At 43.0% G+C, this 19,559-nt stretch overlaps 1 long non-coding RNA gene across 2 annotated transcripts in view; it reads right to left on the reverse strand.

Moving 5' to 3' along the window:
* Positions 1 to 398: 398 nt before the first annotated feature.
* Positions 399 to 19,559, reverse strand: part of LOC123638883 — a 119,157-nt gene continuing 99,996 nt past the window's right edge. For both annotated transcript variants that reach the window (XR_006735502.1, XR_006735503.1), the window contains exon 3: positions 399 to 450. This is a non-coding gene — a long non-coding RNA (uncharacterized LOC123638883). The remainder of the gene's footprint in view (positions 451 to 19,559) is intronic.

Consider the following 19,559-nt stretch of genomic DNA (forward strand, 5'->3'; position numbering starts at 1 on the left):
TATTCAATACTTTAATAGTTTGAGATATTTTCACGGTGAAGTTATTAGCCAAGTAGACTTAATTGGAGTTTGTGAATTCAAGACAATGTATTCAAGAATGGGTATGAAAGAAAGAAGGTTAATAAAAGTCTGGATTTAAAATGATTCCACTGAGTTGACTGAATGATCAAGTCACTCTCTGAAAGAAGCCTTTTGTGAATATCAGGATAGGAATGCGTCAGTTCAGGGTTCTCCCGGACTGAGATGTCTTTGAGGGCAAGAATTCTGCCTTATTGCTTTTGGCATCTCAGGGCTCAGTTGTGAGCCAGCTACCGAACTGCCTCAGTTTTCCCAGTGGGGATGAAAACAGACTGGATGGGAACAAGAGGAAGCACATCCTACCTCTTTCTGAACAGGTTGGTGTCTGTGCATGGAGTCACCTTCACTTCTCTCAGTAGAAGAGCCAGGTGCCTATGGAGGGAGGCGCACGTGTTTACTCCACCCCATGCCCCCACCTCCCCAACAGCCGTGCTCTTCCAACTATCCCACCCAGTGGATCATTTTCAGCAGCCCTGAGCATATCTCTCATCTTAATAAGATCCTTGGCCCCAATACTCTTATATGTACAACCAATTCCTCAGCTCCTTTTAAAACTAAACCTATTTTAAAAAACTATCTTCTATTTCCATCTGTAGTTCCTAACATCTCCTTCTTTCTTGAACCCATTCTAATCAAGTTCCAGTCTCCACTACTCTGAAACCAATAATTTGTCATTATCTGAGATTGTGTTTGTGTTTTGATTTTATTGTTATTATTATTTTGGAGATAAGGTCTCGCTCTGTCACCCTGGCTAGAGTGCAGTTGTGTCATCATAGCTCACTACAACCTCGAACTCCTGGGCTCAAGGGATCCTCCTACCTCACCCTCCCAAGTACCTGGGGCTACCATGCCTGGCTAACGTTTTAAATATTTTTGTAGAGATGGGGTCTCGCTATGTTGCCCAGGCTGGTCTCAAACTCCTGGATCAGGTGATCCTCCCACCTCAGCCTCCCAAAGTGCTGGGATTACAGGCATGAGCCACTGCACCCAACCCATTTTGATTTGTTAATTGTCCATCTCCCTTGTTAAAATATAGTCTCCATGAAAAGGACTTAGTTTTGTTCATTACTGAACATTACTGTTTGTTGATGTATCCCCAGCACAAGGATAACACCTAATAGGTTCTCAAAAAACAGTGGTTACATAAGTGAATGAGTAAAGAGAAATCCTGCTCTTTAAAGGAAACTCATGTGTAAGCCCAGATGTAGCCCCTTTGATGGATAAACAGTATGTTAATCAATAACACGACTGCTAGAGAAACCATTCTTTGAACAGTCACTTTTTGAGAAATGACTACTGGAAAAAGCTTTCTCTTTGGAAGCAAAAATTCAGGCTTAAACCTCATCTTGGAGGATAGTATAGGCATGTAGCAGGCAGTAAATAAATGTTGAGTTGAGGTACTTGTAGCACATGACAATTACCCGATATAATGCTATAGCATTTTTTGCTAAGTGGTATAATTTGGCGTAAGGGTAATGCATCTTGGACTCTAGCCGAGTTGCTCCAAATGTACAGCAAATTGAAGGAACAGCCTCAGGCTTTGTACTTTAGGGTGATGGCGAAGCAGCTGCCAGTTCTCAGCATGGAAGCACTTCTTAGGACCATCCTATTAGTTGTTCTCTTTTGTGATAACAATTCCCTGCAACCCAATTTTAATTCTTTATCTTTTTGCTTTAGGTCAGGAATGGCCAATAAGATATTTCTCATATGTAAAATCTGATTGAGCCAGTCATCAAATATTTAATTCAACCAATATTTATTGCATACCTACAAATAAAAGGCACCATTCTAGATGCAGGGGATAAAACAGTGAATGAGACAAAAGTCCTGCCCTAATGGAGTTTATGTTCTAGTGGGTGGTGGTTACTGAAACTGGGACTGGTGGTGAAGACTCTGTTATCTATTAGTGATGTCTGCTGTGGCAGCAGCAATGCTTGCCAGAGATTTGCAAATTCTCAATTTAGATTTTGTTTATAAGAGCCACCTAGCTTTCTAAGTCAAGGCCTTAGTTTCTAGAAATGACTTTAACCTCACTACAGGCTCAGCCATACTCCAGGCTATAAGTCTAAACTAACCACTAATTGGAGGAAACCTAAGGACATGTGGGTCAGTAGCTTTTCTTCAAGTCAGCGTTCACTTCTAAGCTCAGCTGGACATTTTACTTGGCCTTATTAGCTGTTTTCTCACTTAATTCTTTTAGAGTAGGTCAAGGCCCTATGCTCCAAAGTTTTCTATCTTTTCACCTACCTCTCAGTTCCCATCTTTCTTCTCTCCCAGTTTCTACCAATGGCCCCTGTAATCAGACCTGTCCAGTGACAACAGCTCAGTACTGTGACTTCTCAATGTCTCCCTCCACTTCCTGGTGGGTCTGGTTTGGAGCCTGCACCAGACATGCTCTGACCTGCCCCACTTGCAGCTAAACTCTGATGCATATCTCATTGCTCAAGGCACCCCTTGTTCCTCCTTCTTATGGGGGTTTCCAGATTTCACCATATTAAAACCATCAGCCGGAAGGAAAAGGCATGCCTAAGAAGGATTTGTTTCTGACAATCACCTGAAGCACTTTATAACAAAGAAGCCTCAGTTATAAAGTCGTCCCAAAGCATAGGCCCCCGGGGGTAGTGCTATAGCAAGGCTCTAATTACTCTTTCTGAGTTATTGCAAGATTTTCAGCCCAGGGGCATTGACTATCAAACTTCTCAGCTTAAAGAGGCTTCTTAACAGGGACAGCTTATTCAGGGACTTAAGGCCTCTGTTCTAGGACCCCTGTCCCCAAATTATCCTCACCACCTGTCATCTGGTCTGTTATTCTATTGTTACAGAGTAAGTTCATTGGCTCTTGAAGGCTTTCCTGTTTATTAAATAAAATAGTCTCAGAAGACTTCAGCACTTCAAGGCATTAATTTTACTCAGTTCACTCCCCTCTAAGTTGTCTTGTGAAGTTACCTACTCCGTCTCTTTAATTCCTTCTCTCGTCTGGTCTCCTGTTTGTCTAGTCATTTTTAAGTTATAGTTTGGCAATGCCTGGTGCTGCATGCTCAGATATTATTACCAAAGTACAGATGGGAAAACCCAAGCTATAAATTCTATCGTTTGCTCTTTGGTTATATTTAACTTAATCATGGTTTTCAGAGTTTCATTCCAATATTGACATCACATTTCAAAACCAAAGAGAAGAACACAAGGAAGGAAATAAAGGAATTTCCATATAATAGCAAAGATTTTGAAACAGAGCTACTGTTTCTCTCATACCATTGATGTGCTGGAATCATATCCAGTAAGCTAGGTACAGATATTTTATATTTTTTAATGGGTTTGTTGGGATGTAAGTGGAAGAGCACCTTGGGTTCATGCTGGTCAAAGAGGTGATTTTAAGCACTGCTTTTATTTGTCCCTGAGAGCAGACAGCCACCCCACCCCCCACTGGCCAGCTGTCCCATCAGATCTCCCTGTCTCCTGCTCTGTTATCCTAAAGGTCAACATTTGCCCTTCAGCATATGGTACTGATACTTTATACATAATATATGGTAACTCAAATGGTTGTTTCCAACATTTGCTTCAATGCAAAGGCAATGAGATTTGCCAAAGCACCATATTACACTGAACCTTTAGAAGAGCGTTGAGGACAGGCTTTAAGCAGCTTTTTTGTGTTGGTCTTTGGGTGAGTGAAAGGGAAGGCCCGACTGTTTCTACAGGGCTCCCAAGCTGCCAAAACGCTAAAGAGAGAAGATGAGTTTATTAACACAGAGGTGGGAAGGCTGTAAGTCCCCTCCTTAAGCAGCTTTTGAAACAGTGGAATGATATGTATTTCCAACAAGAGGATTAAGCCTGGTATTTTTGATTGTTTAAGACAAAAAGAGAAAGGAAGTAAAAGAAAAAAGCACAGAAGTAAAAGAAGATGGGAAAACACGCAAAACGGGATCTACGCAGATGATGACAAGATCATGAAGCCCTCTCAGCTGCTAAAAGGTCAGGTATTTATGAATTTTTTATATATTAAAAATTGATACCAACATGACCTCAATTAAAGAGCTAATATTAGTGGAAAAGGATAGGTTAGTGTCAGAAACAATGCCTGATTCCCAGTGCAAGGGACCTGGCTTACTCGACTTTTGTCAACCTCAACAAAACACGAGCACAGGCCGGGTACAGCCTGTCACTCCCAATTAACACAACAGGATTTGTCTGTGTTTAGTGTCAAGAAATTATGACACATCCTCCAAGAGACAGTCATTAGACACCAGTGTCCCATTCACACCTGTCTCGTATACAACCCAATCCAATCACTTACTAATGTCACCAACCCAGTTTTGGTCACAAATCCCTACCTTTATTTTTTATTTTCTCATAATGCTACCACGGCCACCTTTGGAAGCAAACCAGGGAAATGTCTACCTCCTTTCCCTAACCAAATACCAAACGTTAACCAGCATCAGAGAAAACATACCAGCAAGTGGTGTGCTCACCGGTGATCTAAAAACCTGATCCTAGCCAAGGACCAACACCGAAGGCCTCTCGAGGACTCAGGAGCTTGGCTTTCCACATTGACCTGTGTGGCCTCCTCAAAACTCTGCCTGCTGAAAGGCTGTGTCAGCCAACAACAGATCACTCGGAGGTGGGATCCGCAGTTGCCCCCAAAACAATTGTTTGTTTTTCTCCCCTACAAATAAGCTCAGGCACAGATGGTCCTGGAGTTGTGTATATAAAGGACATCAAGCGCTGAGATGAAGCTTGTCTTCTGACTAGTTCCTCTTTTTATTTTTTATCCCTGTAACAAACCAAGGTTGGATCAATTCCCAAAGTCCAGTGCAATTTTTAGAGTTTATAGGCATTCCATAGTTCCGAAGGAACAGAGTATAAAAATCTGGTAGAGTGAACCAAACTAATAAAATTGAGACTGCAAAATACCACCCCTTTCCCCAGTCCCTCGTACGCTGATTCTAGCAATTGGGAAATTTCCAGGTTCATTAATACAAGTGCGTTATCATTTTTCTTTTTCTTTTTTTTTTTTTTTTACTAGAGGTCAGTGTTAAAAGTCCCCTTGCTGCTGCAGACCTATGCTCTGAAATGTGAAAGATGGGGAGATTTGGCTGAGCTCATCCTATTTAATTTGCACTATGCCTGGATCTGTCAGGCCCTAAAGAAAGAGACAGCCCAGGAGATTTGGGAACTTCCTAATGTGAGTCAAGTTGGCAGCCTGCGCACTTGGCTTCCACTGATTAGAGCTTCAGTTTCTGACCCCCAGGAGGCCAAACCAGCAACAGGGAAGTGTGTACAGTAAATGTGGAGACCTACGTTCATAATGAAATTGCCCCTCTTTCATCACACTGGTTCCTGTCTTCTGGCAAAGTCTACTGTTTAGAGCCAATGCCCTCCCTATGGCATCGGATTGAAAAAATATAAAAAACCCACATCAACCCAAAACCCAACAATAGAATTAATTCTCACAATGTGGCTTCCATAAGATTGAATATTGGCAGCACCTGTGAATCATGTTTTTGGATACTATTTAACTACATAGGAAAATGGTACATTAGAAAGTGGGATGAAAAATTGTAATTTATGATATGGTCACCAAGAAGTGTAAGATGGATATATCTGTATGGTGAGATTACAGGTGATCTGAACTTTTGTTTTTTACTTTTGACGTGAGATGGGATGATAATTATTGATGTGTATGTGAGGCAGGGGAACTCCTTCCGTTCATCCTTCCCTGCTCTCTGGCAAAGAAGTTAGGCTGCTTAGGCAGATTCTCTCTAGAAAAGGTACTCAGAGCCACAGTGGAAGAAGCAGGGGGACGGGGGAGTGGGGGTGTTCTCTTGGGGAGGGAGAGAAGGGAAAGGGGGAAAGGAGGAGAGAGAGGAGAGGAGGGGAGAGGAAAGGAGAGGAGAGGAAAGAAAAAGAGAGAAGGAAAGAGAACATCCCTGAAAGTTCTCTGGTCCTAGAGAAGAAATGAAGAGAACAAGAGATTTAAATGAGAGTTCTCATGTTATAAGTTCTTCAATGTCTTTCTGTCTTTTGCAGAAATGTGGGTGAAGATGGTTCCTTCTGGCTGGACCACGAATGCTTTTGAAAATATGACCCTGCTCTGTGGGAGGGGATATCACAACTTCGTAAGAATTATGTGTGTTTTCTAAACTTTCCACATTGAATAAATTTGACTCTTATATTTAGTACAACAAACAAATACATAGATAAGTGCATAAATAAAAACCAGCTCCTTTCAGCAATTATTATTATTATTTGGCTAATGAACAATAGCTACTCTCCTTGGCTATGCCAAGTTACAACATGTCTTTATCTTGGAGCCATAAGGCAAAAGTAATAGTTATCTTTTCAACTGATTAATTCAGCAAATATTTATTGAGCAGCCTGCCTGTGCCAGGCACAGTGGAACATACTGGTGATACATTTCCTGTTGAATGAACCAGCCATAGCCCCCCTACCCTTAAGACAGGTCAGAATGGAAGAAAGAAGCTAAAGGAAGGTTTCCAGGACCATCACCCTTGATAATGCAAAGGCCTAGCCATCCTTTGAATGTTCCTTGTAAGGTAAGAGACTAGGTCAAGGTATGATGTCCATTCTTCATTGAACATCATTATGAATCAATTTTAGTCTGGAGCCAGTGGCGGTTAAAAAAAAAAAAATCAAAAGTTCAAGACGGTTCCCTTAAGAAGGATAAAGTTCTTGTTATTCACCAAAATGCAATGGCAGAAAGGGAAGGGTATCTGAGGTGGACTGGGGGGGAGGGGAAGGAACCCCACCCTTCCAGGCTATGGAATTTGGAGGCTATTAAAATCCACTCACCCTTTCTTTTAATGCATTTGTTACAGAGGAGCAGTTGCCTAGAGTTTCTCAGTAACAGCTCAGCATATGCAGAAAATCAATCCCAAACAAAGTTCAAAGAAATCCTTTCAAAGCTGGTGTGAGGTGACAAATGGTTGCTAATGAGGGATGGAGGCCCTCTCCTCACTTGACTGACAGGTGAAAGGATAGCTGACTAGGGAAGGACCACCTGCTCACTCCTGGCCCAATTAAGACCTCCAACTGTTTGCAGTAACGGGAGATCCACATTAATTGATTCCCCTTCTTAATCTGCCCCAGAAAAATCCAACGTGAGATGGAAACTCTGAGGAATGATCATAAAATAAACTGACATGGATTGTTTCAACATTTCCATAGCCTTAAGCTGCCAGTGACTCCTCCTCCTTTCTCTTCAACCAGGGTGCTCCTTAGTTGCCTTTGAACTGTGCCTTCTATCAACTACCTACGCACCTTTTAGAGAGAGAGGCCAGAGCTCTCTGTCCTAACTGATACGGGTCAGCCAGAGCCCTGGGTCAGGGCTCTAAGCTCCCGCAGAGCAGCCAAAGTTCTTCCCCCACACACGAAAGCATGGCCATGAACCTGACTGTGAATTTCTCAGACATTCTTCCACCAGCTTTGAGCTGACCTCCTTAACTTTGATGGAAACATCTTCTCGTGTTTTGTGTTTCTAAAACTCCGTATTTCAGGATGGAATTTGTTATTTTCTACATCATATTTAAAGGTAAATTTGGCAGGTACAATGCACACTATCTAGGTGAAGGGCACACTTATAACTTTGACTTAAACTGTACAAAAGCAAATTATATAACCAAAACATGTATACCCTGTAATATTCTGAAAAAATATATATATATATTTATATGTGTATATATATATATATATATAATGATAAATAAATAAATAAAGGTAAAATTGCCTTTGCATTTCCGTATTTTTTTTGTTTATGATGGACTTCCCCGATTGTCAGAAAGGACTGCTCACATCCACTGAAAGACATGCGCAAGAATAATCATGACCACGTCATTTGTGATGGCCCCAAACTGTAAACCACCCAGATGTCCATCCACAGTAGAATGTATAAATAAATTGTGGCATCTTCACACAAGGCGCTACACAGCAATGGAGAAACAATGAGCTTTGGTACCTGCATCCAGACAGGAGAGTGATTACCCGGGGAAAACTGCCTGAGAGGAGACAGAAGGAAACCCTGCTAAGGTGCTAGGGATTTTCTCGATCCAGATCTAGACCTGGTTCTCCAAGAGAAAACCTGTGTGAGAATTCACTGAGTTGTATCTAAGATTTGCGCACTTTACTGGATGTAAGTTGCCCCTTAAGAAACATAGCAATCAAACAAATTTTGCTGTTTCAGTTTCCTGGGGCCTGGGTGGAGATGGGGGAATTCACTGAAACAAACAGTCCGGTTTAAGGACCCTGAACTCGCTTTGACTGGCAAATGTACTGGAGTCCAACTACCGTGAGTACAGTAGTAGTAGTGATGACAACAATAACAAACTGAGTGTTTTAATCGTCTTTCTAGTACAAGAGTGATGTGGAACACAGTGTAAATGATTATTCATTTTTATTCCATTTTAAGTGTATGTGAGGACAGTTTCGTCAAGACTAAAGGACTTGTTATAGGCTAAATAATGATCTCGCCCGCCCCCCCAAATATCTACATGCTAATCTCTGGAACCTATGAATGTAACTTTATATAGCAAAAAGGACATTGCGGATATGATTAAATTAAAGATCTTATGATGGGGAGATTATCCCCATCCTTAAGGACAAGGATTCTCATGGGATGGAGACAGAGGAAGATAAAATCACAATAGAGGAGAAAGTGAAGTGACCACAGAAGCAGAGACTGGAACGATGTGGCCCCAAGCCCAGGAATGCCAGCAGCTTCTAGAAGTGGAAGAGGCAAGAAACAAACTCTCTTCTGGAGCCTCCAGAAGGAACTAGCCCTGTTGACATCTTGATTTTAGCCTCTTGAGACTCATCTTGGACTTCTACCTAGAGTTGTTAAGAACAGTGTGTGTTTTTTAAAGCCACTGTGTTTGTGGTGTTTTGTTACAGCAGCAACAGGAAACTAACACAGGGTTCACGATCACCCAGCGGGCGTCACAACCTGCCCTGAGATCCCCTAGCTTCAAATTCAGTTTTCTTCTGCCGTGTTCACCGCACCAGGCACGTGACTCAGAGCGAGCCAGAGTCCAAAGGCCCAGACTCATCGCGACAGGGCACAGGACCAGCGTGGGCAAGGGGCACAGCAGATTCCACCCAATTCTTCTTAGGCTTCCTCTGGGGCTAATCAGGACCCGCTTGGTAAGACTTGGTGGAATGTTCTTGCTTCAGAAACCCAGCTTTCAGGAAGAGAAAGAAGTTGCCAAAATAGCTGCCAAAGTGCTAGAGTAAATATCTTTCCTAGATGGGTCTAGAAACCTCCTGGGCAGGAAAGCCACATATTTTTAATGAATTACGTGTATGGCATACAATTTAAACCCCAAAGTAAATTTTCCAACTGTGGCTTGAGTTGTCTGGTTTGGCCACCTATGAAGATTCAATTTTCTGGTGGATTGTGGAATCTCCCAGCCACTTTATGGTAATTTGAATATTTTATTCATTTATTCACTCATTCATTCAAAACTTCCTAAGCTGTTATGCTGTGCCAGGTGAACCGGAAGTGGAGGAGGTGAATTGGAAAAAAACTGAGTTCCTGCCCTCAGGAACTGCCATTCACGATCAGCTGAGATGTTTCTAGAGACTGTGGCTGAAGGCGTAATAAATGAAGGACTAGCTCTTTGGGAGCCCATGGTCCTCTAAACTTGACCATTTCTCACTGTAACATCAACGAATACCAAAAAGTCAGTGCATTGAGGGTAGTAACCTGGTCTTATGTGCTGTTTGTTAATTGATAATTGCTGTAGGTTAAGTGGTGGATAATATGTGAGAAAGGGGGAGGGAAGAAGGAAGGAGGGAAAAAGGGAAAGAAGGGAGCAAAGTAGGAAGGATGAAAGGAAGGAGGGAAGGGAAGGAAGCAGAAAGGAAAGGAAAGAAGGAAGAAGGGAGGAAGAAAGGAAGGAGGGACAAAATTGTAGGCAGACCGCCTCCAACGATGCTCCTGCCTGGCTGGCCTCTATTTCCCCCGCTCTCCTGCCAATCTCTGACCTCCTTAAGATCAAGGGTCAAGTTCATTCTTTTATGTAACCCAGCACCCATCACATATTCGCACTTAGCAAAAATAATTTTGAATCAATAAACAATTCCCAACACACTGTGAGATAACACCCAACGTGAGCAGCTGCTCCACCCGCCCGGGCTTCTCGTAGCCCCCTGGTCCAGGACACCCCCATCTTCCCCAGCACTGTGCCACCCCTGGGACTAGGGAATAAGTGAACACAGGGCGACATCTCTTGAAATCAGTAGATGGGTGTGTCCTGTGGTCAACGCAGATCAGGTGCGAAATAAAAACAATAACGAGGGCAAGCTTGCTCCAGGTAAATACAGCATCACTTGTGTGTTTTCAATTGCCATCATAAATATTTATGGGGGAGAGGATCAGATAAAAACAATTACCCAGAAGATAGTGACAAAATCTGGTTTTTGCTCGTTCTAGAATGGGGAAAAGAAGACCTGCCTCTCTACGGCTCCCTGTGTCATTTAGAAGAATTAATCATTTCACACCAGACGGAGACCAACGGTGAAGTTCGTTGAGGGAAGTTTGGAAACCTGAGGAAAACAAGGCTTTCCAGCTGCCACTGTGCCTCGGAGCTGCTCAGAGGAGCTCTCAGCTCGGCTGATCTGTTTCACATCTCCTCGCCTGCGAGTTTTCAGGCTCTTCCCTGTGAGCTGGGGACCGGCTGGAAGGTGCGACTTTCCCATCAGTTCCTCCTCTCAGGAGAAATCGGAAATATGTCCTCTCTAAGCTGCCTGAAAATTTCTTTAGATGGAAGATTAACCCTCTCGCTGCTGCCGTGCGTGTGCCGTGGCCGGGTGGCGCGCTCCTGTCCCTGCCACGAGGCTGCTGCTATTCATCGGTGGAGGCCGGGGGTGCCGAGGGGCCGGCATCTGCCTTCGTTGGCTCCCGAGAGCTGCCTTCCCGGCCAGCACCCACCCAGAGCCAGGCAGTCGTGGCCAGGCCCTTTAGCAACCAGGTACCGTAGAGAGGTGTTTGGCCTTCAGGTAGTGTGGGAATCATTCCTGCAGGTTTGCATTTTCCATCGCTGAAAACCTCGTATGAGCATTGGCCAAGACATAAAACAAAGCCACAGCTGTTTGTCTCGCCCGAAGACTAGAATGTTCGCCTGTATTTGCCTGAAAGAGGAGCCAGGAGTGCCCTGAGTGAGCACTGAGGAGCATAATGCTTTCTCCGCAATCATGGTGGGGGCTCCTCCCACAGCTGCCCCTCTCCCCCGTGGCTTCGCACAGCTGTCAGGGTGAATTCTGTCTGGACGGTCAACGCTGGCTGATCGCTCTACCTCAAGTACCCATGGGCTCAGCCCTCTTGTCTGCAGGCCTCTGCTCACATTTTGCGTTGTCCGAGGCCTCTCGATTACCCCATCTAAAGTAGCACCCCACTCATTTTCTGGTCTTCTTATCCACCGTCCTCCTCCTTCACAGCACTTAGAAACATCCAGCACACTGTACACTTGGGCGTTTGCTGTGTTTTCTCCCCTTAGAATGTGATCTCTTAGAGTGCAGGGACTTAGATCTCTTCAGGCAACTTCTGTGTGTTTCCAGCACCTAGAACAGTCCTTGGCATGTCGTGGATGCCACATGTATTTTGCTGAATGAACGAATGAATGAATGAAAACATGGTTCTGCCGGATCTGATTCCTTTGACGGGAACTTGTGTGACAGCCCAGTTGGCCTAGGCACAGTGATATCAAAAAGATTGAAACTGATCTGAAACGCACTTTAGCTTTCTAATAACCCGCTTTAAACTTACCACTTTCCTCCTTGTAGCCTTTCCTACATCAGCAACATTTATTGGTTTGCTAGCATGTGCTGGCATGTGCTAGGCGCGGGTAAAGAGGGGGACAGACACTCTCCCTGACCTCAGGGGCTGACAGCCAGGCAGGGAAGACAGAGTTGAAACAAGCAGTAGCCTCTAGCCCTCTTGAGGGCTATGACGGGGGAGTACAGGGTGCTGTGGAAGCACAATGCTTCTAGAGCAAATTAGCCCTCAGGCATTAATCCTTTTTTAAGAAGTAATAAAATAACTCTCTGCTATAAGAACAAACAAACAATTCTCTGTGAACACAGCTTAGTGCTTAATTCAGAAAAAAACCCATCATGTTTTATGATAGCCCTTGAGAAGTGTCTTACAGTTGAGAATTTCAGGATTAATAGCAGGCCGATTAGAGGGAAGAAAGATGGAAATGGTGTTTATTGCACTATTAGCCTGTGATAAATATATGCTAGTCTCCCCTTCTCTCTTTCCTTCTTTCTCTCAATCTCATTCTCCAAGCATGCCCGCATGTATGTAAACGTGCACAGGCTCACTGTATTTTCACAACAATCTTCTTGAGGTAGATGCTAAAAGTCCCATTTTAAAAGTGAAGGAAAGGAAACCAAGCTCAGAGAGGTTGTGTCATTTGTTCAGAGTTGTACATCTGTAAGTGGCCTCCCCGAGATTCAGAGCCAGGAGGAAATGGCTCCCAGAGCAGGTTCGCCTAGGTTCGCCCGATCCTGTTCCGTAGACTTGTGTGTGCGCTGTCAGCGTGCAAGGTCACTTTGTGTCTCCCAGTGTCTCCCGTGAAGGGTTCTGCACACAGTGAATAGTGCTTATTATCTACAGGTTCTGTAGATGATAATGTGTTGGCTTTATAGGAAAGCAAGCTCTGCTATACAAAGAATCCAGCCAAATGGGGCAGAAAAAAGGTCAAATCCCAGTGTCCATGTAAGGATATTCGTGGCTTCTGCTCAAGGCAAAAAAGGAGGGCTGAATATGGGACTATGCTGGCCACGTGGCTGGGATTTCCTCCAGCGGCTGGGTGAAGAGTGGAGAATAACACACTCCATCACTGACTTTCCGGGTGACCTGGGCAAATCTTTTAATGTCGTGCACTTCCCTTCCGTCGGTAAGATGAGGCAGAATGATACTCAGCAGCCCCACACGTGGACAAAGAATCATATAAAAGTCAAGCTCCTAAAATGAAGCGACAGAAGCATGAACACAGGATTTTTTATTACTACAGGCAGAAGTTCGTGGAGGGAAATGAAAAAGGGGAGGGCCTTTAAATTTTCTGAGACAGGATTCAGCTGCCCTCAACCATCACTGCCAGGCAAAACTTGTACTTTATCCACGTCCCCCAAAACGTGAATAATCAAAGGGCTCTGCCTGCAATGTCTCTTTCTTCCTATCTTTGCATTTGCTATCTACAGAGCTCACCTTGGAAGATAGGAACTAATAAAAAGAGCAATAATGATAATAATAAACCCTGCATTTGTAAAACACCGGGCAGTTTACAGGGACTTTCACATGTGTTGCTAATTTGAACCTCACAATAATTCTCAGTGATGAATTATTACCTCTCCCATTTTACAGATGAGAAATTGAGACTCAGAGAGCTAGGAAGTTGACCTAGTGGCAGAGACAGGACTGGAAACCAGTGATTTCCATGCAGTGATCTTTCTGTGCACCAGACTGGTTAATGATGAAGAGCCCATACCACTTGTGAAACACATTTACCCCCAAACAGTCCCAGTTGTGAAATAGTCACCTTGGGAGCAAACCCTCTCCTACACAGTGCTATTACTCAATTGGTTTTCATTTCCAAAGACCATATGATTTCTTTTATTTTCATCAAATTCCAAGATGCATATGCCAGCACATTGACTCGAGTTTCTTTCCTTGTTGGTTGGGCTTGGAAGTGGGAATCATGTTCTTGGTATTTTTTTTTTTTTTTTTTTTTTAGCAATGAAGTTAACAGAATCCGCTGTCAGAGCCTTGGCTCTCCTTTCGTTACTTTTGGATGGAAGAGAAACATTTCAACAGGGTTAAAGAAAGGGGCTGGCTAAGGATGGAGGCTGAAATTCAGGAACCTGTAGGACAAGGATTCACAGCTATCTGTAGCCAATGCATGCAAAATCACATTTAGGATCTAGATGGATTATCTGAGAAATTAACCTCTCAACCTATTACTGCACTGGTAGTCCACTGGGTCCCTTTAAAACAGGTTATCCTACACTACCAGAATAATTGATACCTGCAGCTGTAACAATTTTTATATTCACATAGCATGCTCAGTTTTATTTGTTTCGGGATTTAAAGGATTTTCAGGAGGTTGTGGGAAGCAATCATGAGAAGTAAGTCTACTCATTTTAATCTTAAAAAGTATCATTTTTCTGAGCTCATGATTCCTTTTAGAATCCCCAAGGATACTGATTCTCCGTAAGCCCTCACCGTGCTACTTGGAGCTCACAAAACCAGTGTTTTAATTGTGCACCAACAAGTGATGGTCAATGATGACCTGAGGCCCAGAAAAATTCTGTCCTGATCCCTGAATCATCAAAGAAGAACCCAGCTATTGCCAATCCTGTAGGACGTAGAGTTGTTGGGTCCCAGCCTTTGGATTGTTCATCCATCAGAGGTGCACATGTTCACTTTTCATCTGTTCCTACCAGGGCCAGCCCCATGCGTGTGTAACCTGAGCAAGTAGCACTGGTCCCCACACCTATGAGATCTCAGGCTGCATTTAATGCCCTGCTGTCACTGTGATGAAATTCTTAATAATTTTTTGACAAAGAGCTCTGCATTTTCATTTGTGCTGGGCCCTGCAAATTATGAAGCCGGTCCTGATCCCAAGAATGTAAGCTCCATGAGGGCTGTGATTCTTATCACACCAAACAACCCCACGGGGGCTGTTTTGTTCACAGATAGTTCCTAGAATGGTATTTGGCACCGTTCTTAATAAATATTTGTTGCATGAACGAACGAACGAATGAATGAATACAGAGATACTTGATTAATGAGAGTCTCTCATTCCCAGGCCAAGCCAGGGAACAGAGAGTTGCTCTCATTTATCATTTTTGTGCCTTGAGCTCTGAGTCCAAACATTTCAAAGTTGGGTTATAGGCCCAGATAATTGTTTAAGGAAGGAGAGCTGGCAAGACAGGGAGAAAAGGGGCCCAGAGAGAGATACAGCCAAGCCTACTGAGAGACACTGCCCAAGGACGCCGAGAGAAGAGCACGGTGTGCTCCCTGGCCAGAGAGCAGGGGAGCAGCTCCAGTCCTGCCTCTTGATCCACCAGGGGAATTTTCCTTCCTGTAAGCCAGGCTGCAGGAAGAGTTCTCCAACTTGCAATCTCAGTACTACTCCATGTATGTCCCCCGGGTCTTGTAGAAGGAGAGCAGCCCAGCTGTAGGCCCAGACACACCCCAGGCTTGTCAGCGGATTTCCTCAGCTGCTCATCCTAGCCTTTGAGCTCCAGCAGTGGAGCTGAGGATGTGGAAGTCATCCTCCTGAATTGTTCAGGCCCTGTCAGTGAAGATCAAGAAATGAAAGAGAAGCTGGACCTGAGAATGTCAAGTCCACCAAGGGCGGCTCTGTGACCACGGAGGTGACAGGGAAATGGGTGGGTACCTGTTAGTACTGGCCACACAGAGAACACCAGACTGAACACAAGAGTCTAGCAGAGGGTTGAATATGGCTGAAGCCATTTTCCATAAATTTTATTGATCAATGCTAGCCTTTGCAGGGTTAATTGACATTCCAATACGTCCTCACTAATGTCATGTTTGAGGGCATTATGGGAACATATCTTTCCCTGAAGACATTCACGATTAATCCAAAAGAAAGGGGGATGCTGAGAAACAACTCATGTGGGTATGGGTTGGACTCTCTAGCCTCCATTCATCACCCTTATTATTTATGAAAATGATAAGTTGTGGGCAGAAAATCAAGTTATCTGAGGTCTTCGGGGAAAGTGGACAAGTTGGGTCATAAGGAAAGACAAACAAGAAAAGTAAAGCCAGCAAATAGTAGTTCTCTGGACCACATGGAGAAAAAGCACAAAGTGAGAAAGAGAAAAAAAAAAAAAAAACCCTGCACAATGTCCAAACCTTAGTCACTGCCAAAGTTTGCAAAATATCATTTCATTTAGAAATGCTATGATTTAATGGCAAAGGAGGACATTTTGTTGGAACGCCTAGCGTAACAAACACTTTTCTCTCCACTTAACAGCACTCTCCTGGCTTCATCTCGTGGAGAAAATAATAATTTGGATGTTTTGAATTATAGCAGTAATACTAAAGGCACTCTGGGCCCACCCAAATTCCCAGTGTTCAACGTGGTGTTAGGGCTCAGTAAGAACACAACGATATTACAGCAAGGGGCTATTAGTTTCAGGGCATGATTCAGGGTTTGCTGCAGCCAGACAGAGTGAGTAGAGCTTTCTGTAGGGCTGTAGCCCTGGCCATGCACCTTTTGCCATGTCAAGGCCAAGGCAGAGCTCTCTCAGCTGAGAATTCCAAGGCTTTGGACCATGAACAAGCTCCAGAGGGAAGAACGTGAGTTTGAGCATCTGGAGGTCTTGGATCTTCTTCTAGCTCTGCTACTAATGAGCCCGGTGACCTTGGGTAAAGTTTCTATCCTCTCTGGGCCTCCCTCCCCCATTAGTGCGATCTTTGACATTTGGAACTGCAGAGACCCTTAGAAATCATCTGAGTTTATATTTCCCAAAATGTGTTCAGTCACTTTCTACTTGCATGAGTTGTGCCTTTTCCTTGCACCACGTTTATTATCCTTTACTTTTTCATAAGTCTAATTTTGAAAGAAGCCAGTATCAGTTACAACACATAGAAGGTAACTGTTAACCATAAAATGAATTTAATAAACCTAAAACCCTATTGTTAAACTCTAAACAGTTCAATGTTGCTTGCCTAGGTAGACACTAGCAACAAAAACAAAAATAAAATAGGAAATATTTACTGAGACCTTAGTACGTGCCAGATACTGTTCTGAATGCTTTATATATAATATTTCACTTACTCGTCACAACTCTGTGAACTTGTCTCTATTGTTGTCCCCATTTTGCAGATAAGACAACTGAGGAACAAGGAGATAAATGTGAGATCTTCTGTCTCTTTGTTAAGAAGGCTATTTGTGTGCATATTAGCATGAATGTAAGACTTTTTCTGTGACATAATCATAAGGATTAAAAGAGAATTTTAAAAATAATAACTTTTCATTATAGGATGCAGTCTTATTTGATGTCATGAGTTTGTATCATGCACCCAAAAGCACCGTGTGTGCGTAGGCAGTGGACATCCCAGAGTTGTGGTGGAGCATGATCTGGTCACAGAGTAATCTGAGAGGAGGAAGGCGCACTGCCGTGGGCTTTGTGGTGTCAAGCCCGCTACTTCCTTCACCAGGGGTGTCCTTTTTTCTCTTGTCTGTGCGAATCATTCCTACTAGTATTTCAAGCATTGCCTCATCATGAACCATCCCTGACCTCCTCCCCACCCCAGAGACCATAGGTCACCCACTCCTGGGTGTCCCCATTGTATCCCACACACGTTTCAGTTACAGGAGTCTCATTACATATGATGATCACTACCTTGGGCTCAGTTGGCTCTTTGACATAGAAAGTAAAGGCTGTTCTAAGTAAGCCCATAAATCTACAAAAATTCCAAACCTAATATGAAATAAGTGACTTGAAAAAACAAACACAATTTCACGAGCATTTATTACTGAAAAATAAAACACTGAACACAAATGCTACATTCTAAACATTCTTTCTAGGAACTGTTCCATTATAGGTTAGACTGAATGAGGCTTCTTCAAACAAGAATCCAATAAGCTTGGAATAGACATGCTCTCTTTTCCTGGTGAATGTCCCTGGAGTAAGCATAGGTGCTCTTCTTTGCCACCATGATCTTGAAAACTCCCTAAGTGTCAACATTCGTTAACGCCTCTGAAAGCATTTGAAAGTGTTGGGGACAAGCAGCTTCTTGGTGACATGGCCCCACTCTTGTCTTCTTTGGCTCATGCTTCTGCTTCTATTTCTTCCTCCCCTTCAATGTTCTCTTGCTCTCCCATTTCAGCCAGAGTCTGTTGAATTGCCTTAGACCCTGACCACCATTAACTATCAAAAGACTATGTCTTTTGTGCCATCAGACAACCCAGAGCACAAGCTTTGGTTGTTCCTAAGGGGTATGTGATATTTAGGATAAAAAGAATCATGAAGGCAGGACTCACAAATTAAGTCATTGTTAAATCCTGAATCACCTGTAACTTGTTTACATGTATGTCTCCCTGACTTGTTAAGAACTTCTTTGAAAGCAGAGACTGTATTACATTATTTTGTGTATCCCAAATGGTTTTGATTGTTATAGATAAACAGATTGGCTGAGTTATTAAATGAACTGATTATGAACTCAATTAACACAGTTCAACATTTTACCAAGAACTAGAACCTATGATATAACCTCTACCCAAATATTCAGAGAGAGAAACAGAAAGAAAGAGCATGCACCTTAACGAGGTTTCCCAATACATTTCAGATTAGTCTAACCCTTAGAAATTCTGCCTTTATATTAAATTAACATCTTTCTCCCCATGATTTCCAATAGCCATTTCTACTTCCACCCAAGAAAGTGGCATAGCAAGAGTTGATTCCTCATCAACAGAAAAGCTTTTGTGTGTTAGAACATGATGCTCATCTTTAACTCTTTCATCCTTTTAAACAGCATTGCTCATTCCTTCAAATCTTGAAATCTTATGACTCCCATATCTCTTGTCATTTTGGTGAAAGTCAGAATAATACAGGCCCTGGATATAATCTGCCTGCTTTCAAATCTGGGCTCCACAGATTATTTTTAGTGTGATCTCTGAGCCTCAGTGTCCTCATCTGTACAATGGATGTGATTATAATAATAGCTCCTCATACATGCAACGTGGGGATTAAATCAGATTATATACATAACATGCATGACCAGTGACCAGCGTTTAATAGGGACTAAAAAGTGATAGATATTAACACTCCAGGTGGCAACTGATCAGCAGAGCCAGCCCTTGGGGAGCGCACAGCCCTCTCAGAATAGAATCATTTCTGTTAATCAGACCTCACTGGGTTCAGTTTTAGAGCAGCCACTTCCCCGGATGGCTCATCTCGGGCTTGTGGTCAATCAAAATCTTGAGGTCTTTTTCTTTTTTTTAACATAAACTGCTGTCAAGACTGCTTTTCCACATCTTATACTTCAAAAATCAATTTTCTGAAAGTAAAAGAAGAACCATATATTAATGCTTATTAGATTTTCTGCAGATAGTTTAGCCTATCATACTAACATGTCAAGGTAAGTTTAAGTCTTGATTCTGTCATCTGACCTGTTAGCCACCCCTCCCAACTCTGTGCCATCTCCAGATGTGATAATCTCTTTTCCCTTCACTGAGGTCACTGATTAAATCTTGAGCAAGTTCAAAGCCAAGGACAGAGCACTGTGGTACTATTAACATTTTGGGGGCAGCAGGTGAACACTCTCATTTTGTGGATGAGGAGAGAAGAATTCAGAAGGACTAAATGATTTGTCCAACATTGTATAATATAGCAGGTTGACTGTTTCCCAAAGTGTGTACCTTAGAACAAGTCTCCTGACAGATATTCCATAACAAAGGTTTTCTAGGGCCAAATAAGTTTGGAAAATATGCATA

Source organism: Lemur catta, chromosome 5 (assembly GCF_020740605.2).
Source record: "Lemur catta isolate mLemCat1 chromosome 5, mLemCat1.pri, whole genome shotgun sequence".
In the NCBI taxonomy this organism is placed as follows: domain Eukaryota; kingdom Metazoa; phylum Chordata; class Mammalia; order Primates; family Lemuridae; genus Lemur; species Lemur catta.